General features: G+C 47.2%; 1 protein-coding gene and 1 long non-coding RNA gene across 4 annotated transcripts in view; one reads left to right on the top strand and one right to left on the bottom strand.

The window, feature by feature from the left end:
• Nucleotides 1-21,980, bottom strand: part of NBAS (NBAS subunit of NRZ tethering complex) — a 2,361,081-nt gene that overhangs the window by 1,823,566 nt on the left and 515,535 nt on the right. The gene's annotated exons all lie outside the window — the stretch shown is intronic.
• On the top strand, nucleotides 1,126-20,889 carry LOC144762552 (uncharacterized). Its single transcript, XR_013596107.1, has 3 exons — nucleotides 1,126-1,255; nucleotides 1,339-1,416; nucleotides 20,756-20,889. It is a non-coding gene; the product is annotated as an uncharacterized LOC144762552 (long non-coding RNA).

The following is a 21,980-nucleotide window of genomic DNA, read 5'->3' as shown; positions in this document are numbered from 1 at the left end:
CACAGGGTGATCCGTCAAGTGGAGCGAGAATAAGATAGTTGGGGGGGTGGTAGGGGATAACAAAGCTTTTTCCCCATTGAATTTTCCATAGGAAAATTCGACACAGCTACAGCCAAAACAGCTGTACAGAATTACACCACATGTGGAACAAAGCAAAATCTTGGTCTAGAAAGTATGCTTTTTATGATATGATTTAGTAGTTTTCAAGAAATGAAGGCAAAATAAATGTAGACATTTCACGCTGTGGTGGAACCATGGAGCCAACAGATCCTGAGATAAGATCTGATTGGCTGTCACAACATAAAAAATACAGGATGGCAGCCAATTCAGGACACAGGGACTGAGTCCCCTATCGTGGAAATAAACATGTTTTTGCTTGTTTTTTGTTAGACTTTATTCAAAAAAAGTATGACAATTATTAATGATTTTATTTAAAAAAAATAATTGACCCACTTTTCATATTTTGGTGTTCTGACCGTCTAACAAAGACAAACTCTGCCCCGCTTAAAATAACACTATTTATACTGTAACATCATATAGTCACCCTGCTGGGTTGGGTGCTGAAACGGGAGGGCGGCACGAACACCTCCCGTTCCTCATATCAAAATATACCCTACCCCCACTGATCCTGGCCTACCTTGAGGTTTTTTATTTTTTTTATTATTTAAATAAAATTAATGTGGATTTGAAGTAAAGTTCTTTTATAAAAATGTTTTTTTTGAGGCGGGGGTTGGTTACACAGGGGCAGCAATGGTTGCTCCTTATGTAAATAAAATCCCCACTCCTCTTTAGAGTGTTTTTGGTAACAGAGTGTATTCGAAAATCACTCGGAGGAGTTTTACCCATAATTATTACGGGTTTGGGCTCCACCAGATGACATTGTGCATTTTATTACCCCAGGTAGGGTCCTCCGTATAGGGGATTTTATTTACATAAGGAGCAACTATCCTAAGAAGTGGAGTCGTTTTAGAGATGCCACAGAATATGGAGGAGCATTTGTGAATCAGCACGACACGTACTCGGAAATTAATCCCAGGTACACAAAGGAGCCTGACTTGATACATATACCAGCTGACTTTGTGTATAAAATTTAGGATTACAAGTGTCTTTTTATATATATCTTTAGGTTTAACGGCCCACAGATTTGAGATCTGCAAACCAAAACAAGTGAACTAGATACAGAAATTCATCAATTGATGCCAAGAACAGCATAACAGTGCCCTTTAGTGGGTCTGTTCGTGTTAGCCTTATGCAGGTAACTATATATTTGGATCACGAAACTAGGAGACCAATGACACTGAGAGTGTAGTCTAATTGAAGTTTATCATTGTTTTATAGATGGTCGTTGACCTGTAAGGAGACATTTTGGAAATTCTTCACACAGTGACCATCACTTGGCACTATAAAAGCTCTATGGTATGTAAATGTATGTATGAACAATGTGGTGATAATATTTCTATGGTCGAGAAAGTATGTGCTGGATAAATGGAGTAATAATGGTTATGAAAACAATCAGTAAAATTCACTTTTAACAAATAAGGTTTAATGGGAGGTAAATCTAATTTAATGATGAATTGGATGTAGAACATAGTGTTATATATAGCAAGACTGATGAAGTTGTAACCCTCTTGTTGATATCCAAGTCCTTAGATTGCCACTTGTTTTAAATGGGGTGTAGATCTGAATTAATAACCAATAGGATGTATAATACAGTGTTGTAGATAGGAGAATTGAATAAGATGCCATTTGTGGTTTTGATGACATCCTGGTTTTTTGAACCACCATTGATTATTCTAGGGGAGTAAACAACATTGATACAAGAGGGGATACAATGTAATGAAAGACAATGTAAGAGATATCTTGAAGGTTTTTAGTAATTAAATGTAATGTACAGTATGAGGGTCATAGCCTGAAAATTGCTTATTTATCAGTGTGTAATATTGTTTTTGTTTTTTGTTTGTTTAGATCGATTTTAACCAAATGTTAATTGAGAAAGAGACATAAAATATTAGTCTTGATAAAGGTGGTGCGTATAAGGCCAAACACCGAAACGCGTAGACGCAACTTTTTCAAGTTAAATTCACGGAACAATCAATCAATCAATCAATCAATCAATCAATCATAGCATTTATATAGCGCGCTACTCACCCGGAGGGGTGTCAAGGCCCTTGGAGAGAGGGGTCCGTTACTGCTCGAACAGCCAGGTCTTGAGTTGCTTCCTGAAGGAGAGATGGTCCTGGGTCAGCCGAAGGTGGATGGGGAGGGAGTTCCACGTCTTGGCTGCCAGGTAGGAGAAGGATCTTCCTCCGGCGGTGGCTCTGCGGATGTGTGGTACGGCCGCGAGGGCGAGGCAGGTCGATCGTAGCTGGCGGGTGGGCGTGTAAAAGGTCAGGCGGTCGTTGAGGTACTTGGGCTTATGTCGTGGAGAGCCTTGTGTGCGTGGGTGAGGAGCCTGAACGTGATCCTCTTGCTGACGGGGAGCCAGTGCAGGTCTCTCAGGTGGCCGGATATGTGGCTGTGTCGGGGGATGTCCAGGACGAGTCGTGCGGAGGCGTTCTGGATGCGTTGGAGTCTTTTCTGAAGTTTGGCTGTGGTTCCGGCGTAGAGGGTGTTCCCGTAGTCCAGTCGGCTGGTGACGAGTGCCTGGGTAACGGTCTTCCTGGTCTCGGTGGGGATCCATCGGAAGATCTTACGGAGCATGCGCAGGGTGTTGAAGCACGATGAGGAGACGGCGATGACTTGTCTGGTCATCGAGAGGGAGGAGTCCAGGATGAAGCCCAGGTTGCGTGTGTGGTCCATTGGCTTGGGAGTGATGCCCAGGGAAGGGGGCCACCAGGAGTCATCTCAGGTGGAGGGCGATGATCCCAGGATGAGGACTTCCGTCTTGTCTGAGTTTAGTTTCAGGCGGTTGTTCTTCATCCACTCGGCAAAGTCTTTCATCCCTTCGTGTAGGCTGGTTCTGGCGGTGGCGGGGTCGTTGGTGAGGGAGAGGATCAGCTGGGTATCGTCGGCATAGGAGATGATGTTGAGGTTGTGTTGGTGTGCGATGGCTGCGAGGGGGCTCATGTAGACGTTGAAGAGGGTTGGGCTGAGTGGTGATCTTTGTGGTACGCCGCAGATGACTTCGGTGGCCTCGGATCTGAACGGGGGAAGGCGGACTCTCTGGGTTCTTCCGGCGAGGAACAAGATGATCCACTCCAGTGCCTTCTTTTGGATTCCGATGTTGCTGAGGCGCTGTACTAGGGTGCGGTGGCAGACCGTGTCGAACGCTGCGGAGAGGTCCAGGAGGATGAGGGCCGCTGTTTCCCCGTTGTCGAGCAGGGATCTGATGTCATCGGTGGATGCTATCAGGGTGGTCTCGGTGCTGTGGTTGGCTCGGAAACCGGACTGCTAGGGGTCGAGGGATCCATTCGTCTCGAGGAAGGCGGCGAGCTGTCTGTTGACGGTCTTCTCGATGACTTTGGCAGGAAAAGGGAGGAGCGAGATGGGGCGGAAGTTCTTGAGGTCGGTGGGGTCCGCAGTTGGTTTCTTCAGCAGGGCGCTGATCTCGGCATGCTTCCAGCTCTCCGGGAAGGAGGCGGTGTGGAAGGAGGTGTTCATGATGCCCCGGAGTTGGGGTGCGATGATGGAGTCGGCCTTGCTGAAGACGTGGTGGGGGCAGGGGTCGGTTGGTGATCCGGAGTGGATGGTGTTCATCGTGCGGGTGGTGTCTTCGGTGCTGACCGGGGTCCAGTTGCAGAGGTGGTGGTGGTGGGGGGTGTTGGTTCGGCGGTTGGGTGCGTGGTTGGTGCGTCGAAGCTGTTGTGTATGTCGGCGATCTTGCGGTGGAAGAACGAGGCGAGTGAGTCGCAGAGGTCTTGCGAAGGAGTGATGTCGTTGTTACCGGCGCTGGGGTTGGAGAGCTCTTTGACGATGCTGAAGAGTTCCTTGCTGTCGTGGGCGTTGTTGTCCAGTCGTTCTTTGAATGCGGTCTTCTTGGTGGTGCGGATCAGCTGGTGGTGCTTGCGGGTGGCGTGCTTGAGGGCGGTCATATTGTCTGTGGTCTGGTCGTGGCGCCAGGCTTTCTCGAGGGTGCGGCAGTTCTTCTTGGAGTCCTTGAGTTCGTCGGTGAACCAGGGGGCTTTCTTGCTGCCGGGCCTGCTGGGAGGGTTCTTTAGTGGTGCGAGGTCGTCGGCGCAGGCGGTCAGCCACTGTGTGAGGTTGCTGGCTGCTTCGTTGGGGTCCGTTGTGCTGGCGGGAGTGTTCTGGCTGAGGGAGGTGGTGAGCTGCTCGGCGGTGATCTTGCTCCAGCTCCGGCGAGGAACCTGTTGCGGGTGGTGGTGGATCGTGGTTCTTCTGAAGCTGAAGTGGACGCAGCTGTGGTCAGTCCAATGGAGTCCGGTGGAGTGACTGAAGGAGATGTGCTTGCTGGAGGAGAAGACGGGGTCGAGCGTGTGGCCGGCGTAGTGGGTGGGGGTGTTCACCAGTTGCTTGAGTCCGAGGTTGGCGAGGTTGTCCAGAAGGGTGGTGGTGTTGCTGTCCTTGTTGTTCTCCATGTGGAAGTTGAGGTCCCCTAGGAGGATGTAGTCAGCGGAGGGGAGGGCGTGGGGGCCGATGAAGTCTGCGATGTCTTCGCTGAATTGTGTGCGTGGTCCCGGGGGTCTGTAGATCAGTTAGAATGGATCTATAGAACTCTGACCTTCATGTAAAGATTCCCATGAATAAACACCCCGATGTGTTAGGTCCAACATCACGGTTGTTAGTCTCTCTCCTGTTTTTAGAATGTGTATATTCTTTTGTGTTAATGTATAAATTGAATTGTTTTTTTTTTTAATTGACACTGGATTCAAATAAATGTATACATTGTGATAAATAGCAATTTCAGGTTGTTCATGACTGAGGGGTGTTTGTATTGATAACCATTGTATTTTTGTATGGTACCATTGAGGAAAATAGAGTGGTGTGTGAATGAATGACCATATAGTGGAGTGTATATGAATGAGTGTGATTATTGGATAAATCCAAGGGATTACTTTCTTTTTGACATGCTCAATGTAGACTATAAAATTCTTAGTCAAATCCTTGTTAGCCAACTTCAACCTCACATGCCCTTTCTGATTTATACAGATCAAGCGGTTTTTATTCCTAGGAGGAATACAGTGCAAAATATCCAGTGACTTTTTCTCACTCCTAAATGATAGGTTCCTAGGTAAACGGTTGGCAGCTGTTATGGCAAAGTGATATTAAGAATGCCTTTGACAGACCTCTGGAGGGCACACAACCCCCACACTCGGCAAAATATACACATATATCTGCGGCACATGGGTCGGGATCCAGACTGGACTATTTATTCACACAGATAGGTGGCATGAACTCCTTCCACAGTGGGTGTCATAAGGCTAGAGACCATTCCCCAGTGGAGGTGCAGTTACGGGGCCCTGGGAGGGATTGGAGAACTCCCCCTAGACTGGATACTTTCTTGTTTAAAGACCAAGAGTTTCAGGCATAGTTCCGCGAGCGGGTAGACCAATACTTTACGGACAATGTCGGCTCGGTTCAGTCGCACAGCATTGTCTGGGAGGCCTACAAGACAGTAGTCAGGGGATTCGTGCAAGCGGAGGCTGGCAAACGGAGGAAGGAGAAAAGTGCTCAGATCGATAGACTGGAATTGGAGAATCAGGAATTAGAGAGGAGGAAACGCGAGAGCAACAGCAAGATAGGCATCAAACTGCGACTCCTGGAGAAAGAAATACATGACGTGCTTGCTGATCAGGCGAGATCGCGAGCACTAGCTACCCAGAGGCGGGTGTATGATCTAGGGGACAAGGCCGACAAGATGATAGCCTGGCTGGAGAGGAGGGACAGGGAACGAAACTGGGTGCCTGGGATTCACACAGACGGGGACGATAAAGACCACGAGTGTGGGCATAGCGGAAGAGTTCGCTAGCTATTACGAAACGGTCTATCTGTCCCACACTCAGCGGAATGAATGGGAATGGGAGGATTTTTTGGCCCCTTTGCAGATGCCCACATTGGAGCCAGCAGATAGTGACATTTTAGACTCCGACATCACAGTGGCAGAGATAGAACATGCCATGGGCGACTTACAGGTGGGGAAGGCACAGGGGCCCAACGGGTTCCCTGCGGAGGCGTTTAGGTGTGTCACTAGCAAAAGCACGCCCCATATGCTGCGCATGTATAATGAGGCCCAACAGGAAGGGCGGCTGACAAAGGATCTCAGATCAGCTACGATTGTAGTGATCCACAAATCCGGTAAGCCGCAAGACTTGTGCAGCTCTTACAGGCCCATATCTCTCCTTACTTTCGAAACGAAAGTCCTGGGCAAGATTCTAGCCACCAGGCTGGGGGCGGTGGTACAATCCCTGATTCACCCGGACCAGTCGGGCTTTATGCCGCACAGAAGCACGCGGCTCAATTTACGACGTCTGGATGAGGTGATACAGATGACATCGGCCCGACCAAACGAACCGGCGGCCCTGCTATCGCTAGATGCCCATATGGCTTTCGATAGCATGGAATGGCATTACATCAACGCGGTCTTGGCCAAGATGGGGTTTGGAGACAAATTCCGAGCATGGGTTAGACTGCTACACACCGAACCACTGGCGAGGGTCAGAGTTAACGGTGCCTTGTCCAGGGAGGTTCAACTAGAGCGAGGCACAAGGCATGGCTGCCCACTCTCCCCGACCCTCTTCGCTTTGGCCCTGTAGCCATGGGTGCGGACGGACCCACGAGTGTGGGGCATAGATCTGAGGGGAGGCTGGGAGGAGCGTATTTCATTATATGCTGACGATGTTCTCCTGTACGTCCAACGGCCAGATGCTTCCATCCAGCGATTGTTGGAGATTCTCCATAGGTTTAGCACCTTCTCAGGTTATCGAATCAACTGGGATAAGTCTCTGGACCATGTTTGGCGTGCCCGACGCAGAGCTTGGCGAATGAGTGCGGAGGACTTGTATGGAAGGAGGTCTTTCGGTACTTGGGGATTTGGATAACTAAGACAGAAGCAGAGTATATGGAGCGACTACGTGGCGACATCGCGCACTGGAAGGCCCTCCCGCTTTCCCTAATGGGCCGTGCTGTCTTATTCAAGATGATGGCCCTCCCCTGTCTGCTCTATGCGCTGCAAAGTGCACCATTCGTGGTACCGGAGCAGTTCTTTCGAGCGGTTGAATCGGCACAACGCTCTTTGTTATGGAGTGGGGGTTGTCCGAGGATAGCTCCAAGAAACTACAGAAAGGGGTGTACGAGGGCGGGCTCGCGGTCCCGGATGTTCGTCTGTATTATTGGGCGACCCAGCTAATCAATGTTAATGGGTGGGTGTGCGCTCCTGTGGAGGAGCCGGCATACCGGGTGGACCGCATGGTCTTCGGGGGTGAACCTACCTGGCTGCCCTTTACAACAGAGGCAGATGTAGCAGGTCTCTCCCACCTCAAACGGCGGTAGTGGTGGGGGTGTGGAAAAGAGCGACGTAATTGCTGGGGTGGGGGGCGAAGCTCACAGCCCAGACCCCCTTATGGGCCGGGAACTTTCTTCCGACGGTGGCTAATTTGCAAGGCCTTCGCGCATGGAACCTTATAGGTATAGATAGACTGGGGGACCTCTGGAAGAGAGGAGACATGGTGGAATTCGTATCCCTACAGGCGGAATTTCAGATGAGGAACGGAGAGTTCCTACATCAACAGCTTAGACATGCCATCCATGAACATTTAAAGACGGGGGAACAACTACCGGACTATGCCCCACTGGAGGACAGGTTGTTGATGGACCCAATGATAGATAAGGCAATCTCCCTCACGTACAAAAAACTTATCAATAATCTAACTGATCCCTTGGGCCCTCTAAGGGAGAAATGGGAAGCAAACATAGGGTTACTGGAAGACGATGACTGGAGGGAGGCACTACAAAGCCCGCGGGAGGTGACGATTCGAGCTAGGTTCAGGCTAATCCAACTTCGCATTTTGCATCGCTCTTACATCCCGCGCTCGACACAATATCGGATAGGGTATGTAGATTCGAAATTCTGCTTGAGGGGGTGTGGGGAAGAGGGTTCTTTTTTCCACATATTGTGGGACTGCACCAAGATAAGGGCCTATTGGTCCAGATTGTCTGATATCATGGCGGAGGTGGTGGGGGCAGAGGTCCCGCTAGAAGCCCGATGGCATATCCTAGGGGTTACGAGTGATATCACATGGCCGAAAGGTGATAAGATCTGGTTGGCACTAGCAAGCATGGTTACAAAACCAAACATAGCGAGACTCTGGGGGAGTGAGGTTGTGCCCACAGTGGAGGAATGGGAACGGGACCTTGATTGCTGCCAAAGGACTGAGAGAGTCATTTATAAGAGCAGAGGGTGCCCCAAGAAATGGGAGAAAGTGTGGGCGGCATGGCGACAGTACAGAGGGGAGTCAGTGGACACCCAGGCAGTGTCTGAGTCTGATTAGTAGTTGAAATGTGCCCCGATGCATGTTCCTTACTTTGAGGGGAGGGGGGATCGGTGGGCTGTGCGGAGGAGGGGGGACAGGTATGGTTGGGGTGTTGTAAATCTGTTAGCCAGGATATCCAATAAGTAAAGTCTCTCCGGTGCAGAATCCAGAGGTATCATTGTGAGCGATGGGAGGTATACAGGGGGTTTGATCTTTCTATGCAGGCCGTATTGTTGACATGAAAATGTAAGTTGTGGTGTCTTTTATGTATTAATGTCTTCCTGCTGCTGACCACTGTGCGATTTTCTGGAGCATGTTCTTTACAATAAAAAGATTTTTTTTTTTAAAAGAATGCCTTTGACAGTCCGAGTTGGGACTTCCTGTTTCAAGTAATGGCTCGAATGGGACTGGGTCTAGTGTTTATTCGCTTGATAAGTCTTCTTTACCCGAGTCACACGGCATGAGTTCGCTCTGGCAGAACAATATCTGAACCTTAGAATATGGGGTGTGGTACCAGGCAGGGGTGTCAGATTTCCCCTTTATTATTTCGCCTTCACAATGGAACCCCTGGCCTGCTGTGCTCGCACCGGGGGGGAGGGTTTATCATGGGTTAGAGGTCCGTGGGCAATCCCATTATGCGGCATTATATATTGACAATATGCTACTTTTTCTACGGCATGTTGGAGTGGACATGCCGGGTGCAATAGACTTGTTGGAGCGCTCTGGTCTGCATTTTAACTGGCAGAAATCCCATTTTGTCCCACTCTGTGCGGATGCCTCCCCTACTTAAAATCTGCACAGTCTTGCCTGGAGACCTACTTTTTTTTTTTTTATTATTTATTTATTGAAGTAAGAGGTTCAATGCACTTCATGTCGCTTACAGACAGAAAAAAGGAAAACATATACAGTGCATACGCCTACATCCATAAATGGCCGGCTACCCGCACTCAAAATCAAGATCATTGGTATCAGTTTTACACGGCCCATCAGCCGACATCCAGCGGACCGGCGGCGTATTGTCTGATAGCACCCACATGTATATCAGTGCTGTATTCGCTCACTTATAAATCAGTAATCTTACATTTTCAAAGTTTTTTCATTTTTTAGTACCTTAACCGAAACAAACCAAACAGTGTAGTCCCCAACTTTTAGTTCTCCTTCTGCTATAATCCCTCTGCGTCACAGCATCCTCCCTCCTCAGTGCCATTATTACGGAACTTGTTCGCTCCGAGTTGTCATTGTCGTACCTGCAGGTCACTCTATCTCCGTCTCCGATCCAGAACCACCATGTGCCAGTAAATACGCCCGAAAGTACCCCCAATAATCTTTGGGTCTAGAGCCACCTGGCAGCTCTTCCTCATACGTTGCGAGTGTGTCTCGACAATACACCATATCCTTTATCCAGTTCTTTACCTCAGGGGCCCTTCTGCCATTCCAGTGCATAGACACCCTTCTCTTAGCCAGTAAAAGCGCTATAGCACAAAATTTGCGTTTCAATGCCCTAAGCTGCGGGATAATGCCCAACAAACAGATTTTCGCATCACACAGCATAGAGGTCCCTAGCATCTCGTTCAAAATCTGCACGACGCGTTCCCAATACCCCGCCACTTTGCGGCAGTGCCACGCTAGATGCATGAAGTCCGCATCTTCTTGTTTACACCTACAACATTGTGAATCGTCCCGCAAACCATATTTATGTAATCTCTGAGGCGTGTGGTACACCTGGTGCAAATACTTGTAGTGTATTATTTTCAAGTTCCCGTTAGGAGTCAACATACCAGTGAGCGCACAGGAGGAATCCCATTCCAAGTCAGTGAGAGGTTCTGCCAGTCCAGCGCTCCATCTGTCCCTAGCTTTGTGTGTATTCGCCCCCACCGCCTCTTGTACATTTGCATACAGTTTGGATACTAGATGAGACGCCGTCGGTGTAGTTAGGAGTAGTTGAAGGGGTGCGAGTGTAGGAGGTTCCTCCGGATGTGTCGGGTAGTGTTCCCTAAGCGCTCTTTGTAGTCTATAGTAGTTGAAACTAAACAATGGAGACGGGTTTGTGATGTATTGTAGCTTGTCCAGTGTTAGGAAGACCCCACCATCGTATAGGTCCCCAAGAGTGTGTAGTCCCGCCCGCTTGAACAGATCCATGTCGACCTGCTCCTGCGTTACCGAAAGAGCTGGGTGATGTGCCAGAGGAAGTGTCGGTGCATATAGCGGTAAGCTGTTTGTTGCCTTGCCTATCAGCCGCCATGCCTCGGTAGTGGTATTAACCGGGTTAATGTCACGTTCATGCAGTTTAGTGCGTTTATGCGTCAGTATATTGGCTAGTGGGATTGGGTCAGTGTCACCCGCCTCTACGGCCACATGTGTCAAGAAGGGCACCTCGTGGTACCAGAAATGTGCGTATTGCGCTTGCGCGCATAAATAATATAAGTAGAAGTCCGGCACCTTGAAGCCCCCCTTAGTATATGGCAGCGTCATGGTACGTAATTCCATCCTCGCTTGTTTCCCCGCCCACAACAAATTGAGGACCAGTGTTTTAATATTACGGAATACGATTGCAGGCGGTTTTATTGGGATATTATTAAATAAGTACAGAAACTTTGGTAGAAGCACCATTTTTACAATTGCCGCCCTGTCTGCCAATGATAGGGGAAGTCTGTTCCATCGCTTAACTTTGTCTTCTAGCGATGATATGGTCCGCCCGTAATTTGTCCTTATCACCAATTCCGGGTCTCTGTGGAACCATATACCTAAATATTTCGTGGGTTCCTCCTGCCATTTTAAAGGATAGTCTAGTTTGGTCGGGCAGGTGCTGTCTGTTAAGGATAGAACAAGGGATTTATCCCAGTTAATCTGCAACCCGGATTGTAGGCCAAACTTAATGTACTCTCTCAGGAGTGGATTAAGGTGTTGTTCAGGATTTTTAACATAGAGCACCATGTCGTCTGCGTACAGCGAGATATGTATGGGTCTGGAGGGCATTTGAATCGCTGAATAGTGGTGATGCTGTCGGATTTTACATGATAGCGGCTCTAGCACCAACGCGAATAGCATCGGCGAGAGCGGGCACCCTTGTCGAGTACCTCTGCATATTGGAATGGGTTCTGATATGTACCTGTTTACTCTGATGCGTGCTGTTAAGTTTGAATATAACACCGCTATCCAACCCAGAAAGATCCGCGGAAACCCCATACGCACCAGTACTGCATGAATAAAGGGCCAGCCGATTGTGTCAAATGCTTTAGCTGCGTCCAGTAACACAGCCACCGCCTTCGTTTCCGGTGTTAGATAATGGGCCAATGCGAACAATGTACGAGTGTTATGTGTAGTCGCCCTGTCGGGGATAAAACCAGATTGGTCTGGCCTGATTAGCAAAGGCATAAGGGGCTTTAACCTGTCCGCTAGCAGACTAGCTATGATTTTAGTGTCCACATTCAATAAGGAAAGAGGGCGGTATGAGTCACATTTATCTACCTCTTTACCTGGTTTCAATAACGCGACGAGCAGTGCTTCCCTCATAGATGCTGGTAGCGTCTGAGCTTCATGCGCCGCCCCGTACTGCTGCACCAAGTATGGTGCGAGTATGTCGGCGTACTTTTTATAGAATTCCGTGGCAAAGCCGTCCGGCCCAGGTGCTTTGTTATTTGGTAATCTCCTAATGGTATCAGTCACTTCCTCCACTGTAACTGGGCGTTCTAAATATTTCCTGTGCCCGTCAGCGAGCCAAGCCAGTTCTATATCTTCCATGTAGTGTAGTAAATCATCCTGTGTCGGTGATGGGCGTGCCGTGTAAAGTGTCTCGTAAGTATATGTGGAGTAACAATCCCAGGCATATATCAAAACAACGACCAATAGATTAAACAAAACAAACTAGTGCAGTTTATAGAAAATATACATTTTTAATTTGATTAAAAAGGATTTAATAAAAAACAGTGCATTGATCAGAAATGATAAAAGATTGTATAATAATACATATATATTCACAAAACAGTTTAATTAAAAAGGAGGTCAGGTGGCATCCGGTCGACGCGTTTCGACATAAAATATGCCTTCATCGGGACTTAAACCATCCAATTTCTGTAAAAGAGATTATAACAATAATTTACTCATTACATCCTCTGTCATGGAATGATATAACTGGACTAGTTTTAAATTGTTCTAAACATTCTATTGGTCTAAACATTCTCTTCGCATTAATGATGTACCGCCTTATATACAGATCTTTTGCACCTATGCATATATAGATTTTCACACCCAAGCATATATTTTGAAATTTATAAGCAATCACAGATATGGAGTATTCAGTTTTCAATTGTTTGGCGAAACACAGAGGTTGGCACATTTGAACAAGAACATTCTTGTATACCATTCCTTTATCAAATAATTCTATCAAGTAGTTTGATCCAGTGGTACAGGTGATTCATTTCATCCATTGGCCTAGTACATTCTAAGCATTTCAAGTGTTTAGCCTTTGCTTGGGGCTTCTACTCAAACATAGGCCCTAATTATTTAAAAAATACAAAGAGTCATAGGACAGAAATAATTGTAGAGGGGAAAGATAGAAGAATTCCATGTATATCACACTAAATCAGATTTATCCCTATTCTGAGGAGTTGGTGTATTAATTTTGAGTACTCATTTGCTATGATTTTATAAGGACAACTATTTATACACTTCAATTTCTTACCTAAATTTATATAAATGTACAAGGACAATACTGTTCACCATTTATTTTGACCTGCAGCACGGCTGTATAGATGCTCTCTCATCGGTTTCAAAATTTGGAGATTTATTTGTAGTTTTCTAAAAGGGACCAGAATGACATACGGGTAAACCATGAGTTAAAGATTCTAATTCCCTTGTTAAGAGAGTTGTTCCATTAGCAGGGTTATACATAACTGCTCACCTTGTGTTTTTCTTTAAAGTATCATAGGAACTTTCGTTGTCTTGAGTGTTTTTGGGTTACAATAGGAACAGATGACACTATCCTATGAGTTAGAAGAAGCACGCATTTTAGTCTGTTACCACATTACTTTTGTCTTTGTTTCTAATCAAACAGTATTCCTTGCTCTCTTACCCTCATGGGATTATGCTCTGTTCGTCATCTGGGGTCATTAAAAACGGCTAAGTACCACATCCAGGCCACCCGTGTGTGGAATAAAGTCCTGACAAAATAAATTAGCAGCAATGTAAGCCGATGTTCCGTGTAGCCCTTTTTAATTCTTATAAAGCTTAAACCGGACAGTGTGCAATTACCACTTACCTAAAATCTTGAAATGATATTGTTGTGTGGTACCGCTTCGTTCACGTACGTAGAGCTAACACTTTTGCAAGGCACCGAAGTCCTACGTTCTTTTATATTTTACCAGTTCCTAATTAAAGAAAAGGCGAGCGGCTTGTTAATTTATCCACTTGAGCACTCCGTTTTGCCGTTTCACCTAAGAGGTCGCGGGCCTTTAAAGAAAAACACAAGGTGAGCAGTTATGTATAACCCTGCTAATGGAACAACTCTCTTAACAAGGGAATTAGAATCTTTAACTCATGGTTTACCCGTATGTCATTCTGGTCCCTTTTAGAAAACTACAAATAAATCTCCAAATTTTGAAACCGATGAGAGAGCATCTATACAGCCGTGCTGCAGGTCAAAATAAATGGTGAACAGTATTGTCCTTGTACATTTATATAAATTTAGGTAAGAAATTGAAGTGTATAAATAGTTGTCCTTATAAAATCATAGCAAATGAGTACTCAAAATTAATACACCAACTCCTCAGAATAGGGATAAATCTGATTTAGTGTGATATACATGGAATTCTTCTATCTTTCCCCTCTACAATTATTTCTGTCCTATGACTCTTTGTATTTTTTAAATAATTAGGGCCTATGTTTGAGTAGAAGCCCCAAGCAAAGGCTAAACACTTGAAATGCTTAGAATGTACTAGGCCAATGGATGAAATGAATCACCTGTACCACTGGATCAAACTACTTGATAGAATTATTTGATAAAGGAATGGTATACAAGAATGTTCTTGTTCAAATGTGCCAACCTCTGTGTTTCGCCAAACAATTGAAAACTGAATACTCCATATCTGTGATTGCTTATAAATTTCAAAATATATGCTTGGGTGTGAAAATCTATATATGCATAGGTGCAAAAGATCTGTATATAAGGCGGTACATCATTAATGCGAAGAGAATGTTTAGACCAATAGAATGTTTAGAACAATTTAAAACTAGTCCAGTTATATCATTCCATGACAGAGGATGTAATGAGTAAATTATTGTTATAATCTCTTTTACAGAAATTGGATGGTTTAAGTCCCGATGAAGGCATATTTTATGTCGAAACGCTTCGACCGGATGCCACCTGACCTCCTTTTTAATTAAACTGTTTTGTGAATATATATGTATTATTATACAATCTTTTATCATTTCTGATCAATGCACTGTTTTTTATTAAATCCTTTTTAATCAAATTAAAAATGTATATTTTCTATAAACTGCACTAGTTTGTTTTGTTTAATCTATTGGTCGTTGTTTTGATATATGCCTGGGATTGTTACTCCACATATATTGTTTACCCTGTCCCAGGATAATTATCCGTATCAGGGGGTCCTTGTTGCTAACACAAGTGTCTCGTAAGTATTCATAAATTCTGTTAATATCCCTTTTGTGTCTGTGATCACCTCCCCTGTGTCTGTGCTAATGGACGTTATGTTTTGTGGGGCTCTACCTGCGCATATCTTTGCGGCCAATTCCCTTCCAGGCCTACCTCCTTCCCCATATCTCCTTGCTGTCGCCCGCTTTGACACATACTTCAGTTCGTCCGCAGCGAACTCATTGTATTCCGTTAGTAGCGCTTTAATTTCCCCCAAAACAGCAGCGTCGCCCGTCTGGGTATATGTTTGCTCCAATGTTTGTATAGCTTTTTCCCGTGTGTGCAGTTGTCGTCTTATATCTTTGAGGATGCCTGAGGTAGTGCTGATACAGATCCCCCGTATCGTGGCCTTGAAGGCCTCCCATAGCAAACCAGGGTCCTCAGTAGTCGGGGCGTTGAGATCGAAGTAATCTACTATTGCCTTGTGAATGGTATCAGCATATATGGGGTCTTGCAGTGCAGCCGCGTTGAAACGCCAAGTGAAAGGTGGTGGGTCGTAATATGGTATAGCGATGTCTAATAGTACTGGACCATGATCCGAAAGTGTTCGTGGTAGGTGAGTTATGTCCTTAACCCATGAGAGTACCTCCTGTGTGCCCAGCCAGTAGTCTAGCCTAGACCAACTATTGTTTGCTGCATTTATATGTGTCGCTATAGTCGATACTGGGTTACGTGTCCTCCATAAATCTACCATGTGTAGGTCTTCCATGGCGTCTCGCAGCATTAACCGCGCTTTGCCGTGTTGTTCCAGCGTATGCGTTGCCCTGTCCAGAGTATCCCGTAGGGTAACATTGAAATCCCCACCCCATATTACGTGAGTTGTCTGCATGTCGACGATAGTGTGCCACACCTGTCTGAAAAATTCCGGGTCATCTACATTAGGCCCGTACGTGTTTACTAATAGTATCTTCTGCCGCCTTACCACTCCAGCTATTATAACACTCCTCCCGTCTGTGTCTCTGTGTATGCTTGTGATCTCAAAACCTGTTCCCTTTCTGATCAATATGCTCACCCCTCTAGAGTACGACGAGAAGCTTGAGTTGGTGACAGACTCAGCCCATTTAGCGCCTAGTGTGGAAGTACTGTCTCGTACTAAGTGCGTTTCCTGTAAAAACACAATGCTAACTTGTACCCTGTCAAAGTAAGCAAATAGTCGCCTGATCTTTTTCGGGTCGCCTAGTCCCCTTACATTCCACGTTAGAAATTTGAGCGTGTTAGTACCTGCCATGAGTGTGTACTTGGATATCAATGGTGTGCACCTTGCATTTATACCGCTGCCTGTACAGTGTGTACTGACGGAAACATTTTACAGTGACCGAAATCGATGGTGGTATGCGTTGTATATAAACATCTTTCGCATCATAATACACAACTAAGGAGTTCGCCATGCTTCTCAGACACAGAAATTGCAGTTGGAAATATTCAGAAATTCCCACCCTCCCCCCACCCACTTTAGCCCCCGAACTTTGCCAAAGCCATCCCTGAACAACCTTTAACTGTAATGTCAAACTCTTAGTGGGGTACACCCACTTGGGGGTGTCACCAGGTTCACACGTCACCATCCACATAGTGGACGTGGACGGTCGCAAGTCCACGCTGTAATGCAATATACGTGCTCTAGTTCCCCCAACCCCTCACCTCCTCCAGCATAAGCAGGGCCGCTGAAGTGGTATGATGCCAGTCCACCAATGTCCCCACTATTAGTTACATCAGTGTAGCCACTAGGCTGAGCCGTGGCATGGACAATGTGTCTCCTGTCAGTTGAGCTGTGCGAGCCATACGTTCTGCCAGGGTGTCAGGCACTAGGCCGTGACCACGCATTCTTCATAGCTGAGTAACAAAATACCCCTTATGCCCTCTTCTTCATTGATACTCACAGTCATGTTGACTCTGCCGCGGCACATCCCCATCAAGGTCCATACTTACAGTGAGTTCGTAAGTGCCACGCCAGGTCGTCATCCGCTACATTTGCAAATGCCGAGGCGTGTTAAAGCGTTCGCCCACGGTTGCAGTGTCCGTCGTCTGCGCCGCACAGGTGGGTATCAAAATTCAGTACAGCACGCCCACAGTCTAGGTCAGTTATTCCACATCGCTCGTAGCTTCACTCCGATCTTGCTGCTTGCGCCGTTTCAGTTGTTGCCGAACGTATTCCTGCGCCGCCTGTACCGTTGGTAGTATGACCGGTTTCCCGCCAGTGAAGATTTTGAGTTTCGCCGGGTATAGCATTGCATATTCTTGACCAAGTTCTCTCAGCTTCTTTTTAACTGGAGCGAATTCCTTCCGAGCTAGTTGCACCGCCATGGTGTGGTCTGGATAGAACTCCAGCGTGTTACCTTGATGAGTGACCTTGCCCATTTCTCTGGCCAGCCTCAGTATCGTGTCGCGGTCCCGGTAGTTGATTAAGCGGGCTATGACCATGCGTGGGGTGGCTCCAGATTTTGGCACAGGCGCAAGTGAACGGTGTGCCCGTTCAACCAGGAACACTGAAGACAGTTTCTCAGAACCAAATACCTCTTTCACCAATGATTCTATATATGTCTCCATCTTCCCTGTGTTGGTGGATTCCGGCAAGCCCGAAATCCGGACGTTGTTGCGCCTGGACCTGGCTTCCTGGTCCTCCACCTTGGCGCGCAGGCTTTCTACTGTCTTTTCTAGGCCTCCGCAGGACCTGGACATGGCCTGGTGATCATCTTCCACCTGCGAGATTCGTTGTTCGGCTTCTGTTATGCGCCCGTCATGTTGTTCAATTTTTGCCGCCATGTTGTCCACTCTTTGCACCACGTTGTCCAGTTTTCCGTTCATTTCCTGCAGGCTCTTCTGGATCGCCCTTAGTACCGATTCCATGCCCGTGACGTCCGATTGTTCCTGGCCCCCTTCCACCTCGGGGTCTGTCGTGGCTATTTTATCCTGCTTCCGCGCTTCAAATTGGAGCTTGGTTTGTTGTCTGTCTGGTTTCCCCATGTCAATTTGCTGCTTTGGCGTAGTTTGTGCCGATGACGATCTGGGGCTGCTAGCCGTTGTCCCGCTGGCCGCGGAGTTGACGCGGTGTGTAGTCGCTGCAGCCCCCCACCGAGCTTTACGTGCAGTCATCAGCCGGCCACGTGTGTTGTAAATATGGCCGATCGTCTACGGGCGGGGCCGTCTTCTCAGGGCTCCAAGCGGCGCCGTACTGGTGGCCTCAATATGCTGGGCAGCCTCCCCTCAGATCTGGTGTGCAGACTTGATGTGCGTGGCAGATTTATGGGGTCCGTTCCTCATATGTGCATGCTCCATGTATACCCCTCACCTCCTGAGCATTGTGCAGTCTGTCTTATTACTCTCGCTGGTGCACTGGTACTATGTCGCATTCACTCAGTGCGGCACTCGGCGCTATGAGCAGCTGCGTCTGAGAGCCCCTCCTCGCCTCCAACTCACCACGCCGCAGTTGTTCGCCCGTGCAGCACGGAGACCTCCGTTCCTTTCAGCGGTGACTCACGAGCGTTGTCCTCTGCCAGTCCTTTGCGTTCCACCGGCGCCGCCATCTTGCTGTCGGTGGAACGCACCGCCGCACACTCCAGTCACCGGTCCAGCGCCACTCTCGATCGCCACAGTGCCCCTGACGCTGGTCTGCCTTCTCGGGTCTTGCGATGTCGGGGGGGATCTTCGTCCGAATCCGCCAGGCTGCTACTCATTCGCCGGGTTACCGGTCACCGTGGGCGGCCATTTTGCGATGCGGTCGATCGGCATCCGCTAATTCGACCTGGCCAGGCTCGTCCTGCCCATATTCCGCTTCAGTTTTACGGGGCAATGACGGCTTCTATGTCCAATGTCCAAAACGCTGTCCGTCGCCACTGGAGCTGGGGATCCAAGGGGTTAAAGGCCGCCAACCATGCGACCGTCCGGCGGAGCTGACTCGCTAGCCAGCCATTCCGCAGTGCGCCCTCTAGCGCCCCCCTGCCTGGAGACCTACTTGCCTTAAATATTTAGGAGTTAAAACCTGCCATAGCCAGCAAGACTTGCTGGATGGTAATGCTGGGGCAGCTGTCAGAGCACTTCTAACTAATATAAGGTGTTGGACGACATTGTTGTTATCTGTGACTGGCAGAATTGCAGAGGCGACGATGGCGACACTCCCAAAATTGCTTTATTTCTTCTCCACACTGTCGCTGCAGGTGCCTGGCCTGTTGTTCCGGGATCTGGAGAGTCTACTGTTGGAGCTAATCTGGGTGGCAGGGTGGCTCTGTCTAAAATGTAGCACGCAGTGGTGGAGTTTGGGCTAGCTGCACCTGACCTTAAGTCTTATTACATAGTGGCCCAGCTGCAGTGGTTAAACCAGTGGATTTATAGGAGGATGAATCGAGGAGAGGGTCTAGTTGACTCGTTGCCTGTCCTGTGGGAGTTACTGCTGATCCTCTTGGTTCCCTGGCAGCAGCTGTCTGCAGCCTCTCCAGAGCTCCAGGTAATACAACAGTGCTGGCAGCACTGCCCTCAGTGGAACGGTGTGCCAGTGCCTTATTCACCTGATCTCCCACTTAAATGGATGAAGACAGTGGATGGCATAGGTGCATTGGGGGGCATAGAGGGGCGGACTGCCTATGGGGTTAATCATGAAGGTGATTTATACCGGGATGGAGTATTGCTCCAGTTTGAAGAATTTGCAGAAACGCATGGTGTACCAATTCTTGTTGCACAGAGCATGAATCGCCATGATTCGAAGTAATTGAGGGAACTGACAAATATTGTGTGTCTGCTGACTGTACAGCGACGGCTTTGTAAAAGCGTTTTTCTGTCTATATAATGCTATTCGTGCTAGTGTTCTTACTCCCCTAGCTGAAGTGAAAGTTAAATGGGTAGCAAACCCAGAACTCCAGGTGGCAGATATGGACGGAAAGAGTATTTTAGAGCATATACCCACTGTCTCGCAAAATGCAAGGTTCAAATTTATTAATTTTTTCATTCTGCATAGAGAGTAACTTACACCTGGTAGGATCAACCATTTCTATGAGACTGCAGCTGCGAAATGTCCGAGATGTGGGGAGATGGTGGCAGAATTATTTCATGTGATATGTTCCAGGACATCCTTGGAGGGATTTTAGGAAGCAGTAATTGACTGTGTAAATGAAATAACTTTACAGGAGATCCCTTGTACACCCCTGGCCTGCCTCCCTGGGTGATATCCAGGCCCCAAAAGGAGGAAGATCACTTCTAGATTTACTGACTTAACATTGATTCTGGCAAAATGTGAAGTCGCTTTGATCTGGAAGTCAGCGCATGGGCCTCTGATGATTAGATGGCAAAAACGACAGGTTAAATGGGCAGGATTTGAGAGTGCTGTATTGTTTCGGGAGTTAAAAAGAGGGCGGGGAATGGGAACACCTTGTGGATTGCTTGTTGACTTTGAAAGCGGACTCTGATATCCTGAATGCCTCTCTGGTATCTCCGGAAGATCTAGAGGACTGTAATAAGTGACCTTGCATGGATTGGTTTGGGAGGGATTTGGATCCACTGCAGTGGCCATTATGGTATGCAATATTTGGCAGTTTGACAAGAGGTAACTACAGGTGGGGGAGTAAGTTGTTGTTGTTTACTTGTTGGAAGCAGTAAGGATCTAGTGGGTTATTGTATTTCTGGTACTCAGATTGTATCTAGTGTACCCTGCATATCTGAACCACTGCCTCTCATTCCACTTGCCCGCCAGACACCTTCGCTCCACTCAACTGGCCTTGGCCACCATCCCACGGATCCACAAGAGTAGAGCCGGAGGAAGATCCTTCTTCAACCTCGTCACCAAGACCTATAACACTCTGACTCTCCACGTCAGGCAATCCCAGTCGCTAACCCAATTCAGGAAGGATATCAAAACCTAGCTCTTCGACTGAATACCGGCGCCCAGACGGATCAGCAGCTCCCCCACCCCCCTCGGTGACTTGAGACCCCCAATGGTGAGGCGCCGTGCTATACAAACCCCTGATTGATTGTATGCGTTTCTTGCTTGAAAAACATTTTAAAACAATTAAATAGATGTTTTCAGTATCTATTGTACATACTTGCTTGCAAAGCATATTGAAACTATCTGATAGATGTTCTTGCTTGTCATGTTTAACCTTTAAATTATATGTATTTGCTGACTGGTATATTAGATGTATTTGCTGGTTTGTCATTTTCAACCTTATTATTGTATGCATTTGCTGGCTTGTCATTTTTCATCTATTTAGTATGTGCATTTGCTCTTTTACTCTATTTATCATATGTTCTTGCTTGCTAGTCATTTTTAATTACTTGCTTGATTTTTTAAAACATTTTATGTGCACTGTTTATTATTCACTGTATCAAATCCTTCCAGCTACTTTCTAATATTTTAATTTAAAATGAATACAATTTGTTTAAACATGTTTACAACAGCTGAGATATGTTCAGCTCCAGTAGCTGCTCCTCCGCTACAGCAGGGGAGCGTTGCCACACTGCGCAAAAAGAAAAGGAAATGTATTATTATCATTTTATTTTTCCTATTGCACACAGTCAGTGGCCTTGTTCAATGAGGGGTAGGGCGGGGTATGGCTGGCCACAGCAGGGGAGGAGTGGTTTGCCCTCTCTAAGTGCGCATGAACTGTTTGGTGGGCCCTCTTGGGCCGACAAAACAGTTAATGCGTACTTTGTATGTTCCCCACCAGGCTGCATTACACAGCCTGGTGAGGAACATGCACAGGCACCCTGTTCCCGTCTGAGCACTGGACCACAGTGCTCAGAACAATCACACTGCTGCGTTGCAGCGTTGTGATTGGCTCAGGGGAGCCTGTGGGGTGGGTGCTTCCTGCTGCCGAAAGGAAGACGATGCAGGGAGATGGCGGCCGACCGTTCCAAGGTAAGTGTGTTTCTTCTCTTAATTAACCCAAGCTCAAAATCATCCGCCCCACCACCCCTGT

The sequence above is a fragment of the Lissotriton helveticus genome, chromosome 6 (genome assembly GCF_964261635.1).
Source record: "Lissotriton helveticus chromosome 6, aLisHel1.1, whole genome shotgun sequence".
NCBI classification, from domain to species: Eukaryota; Metazoa; Chordata; class Amphibia; order Caudata; family Salamandridae; genus Lissotriton; species Lissotriton helveticus.
This window is presented reverse-complemented; position numbering and strand designations above follow the sequence as displayed.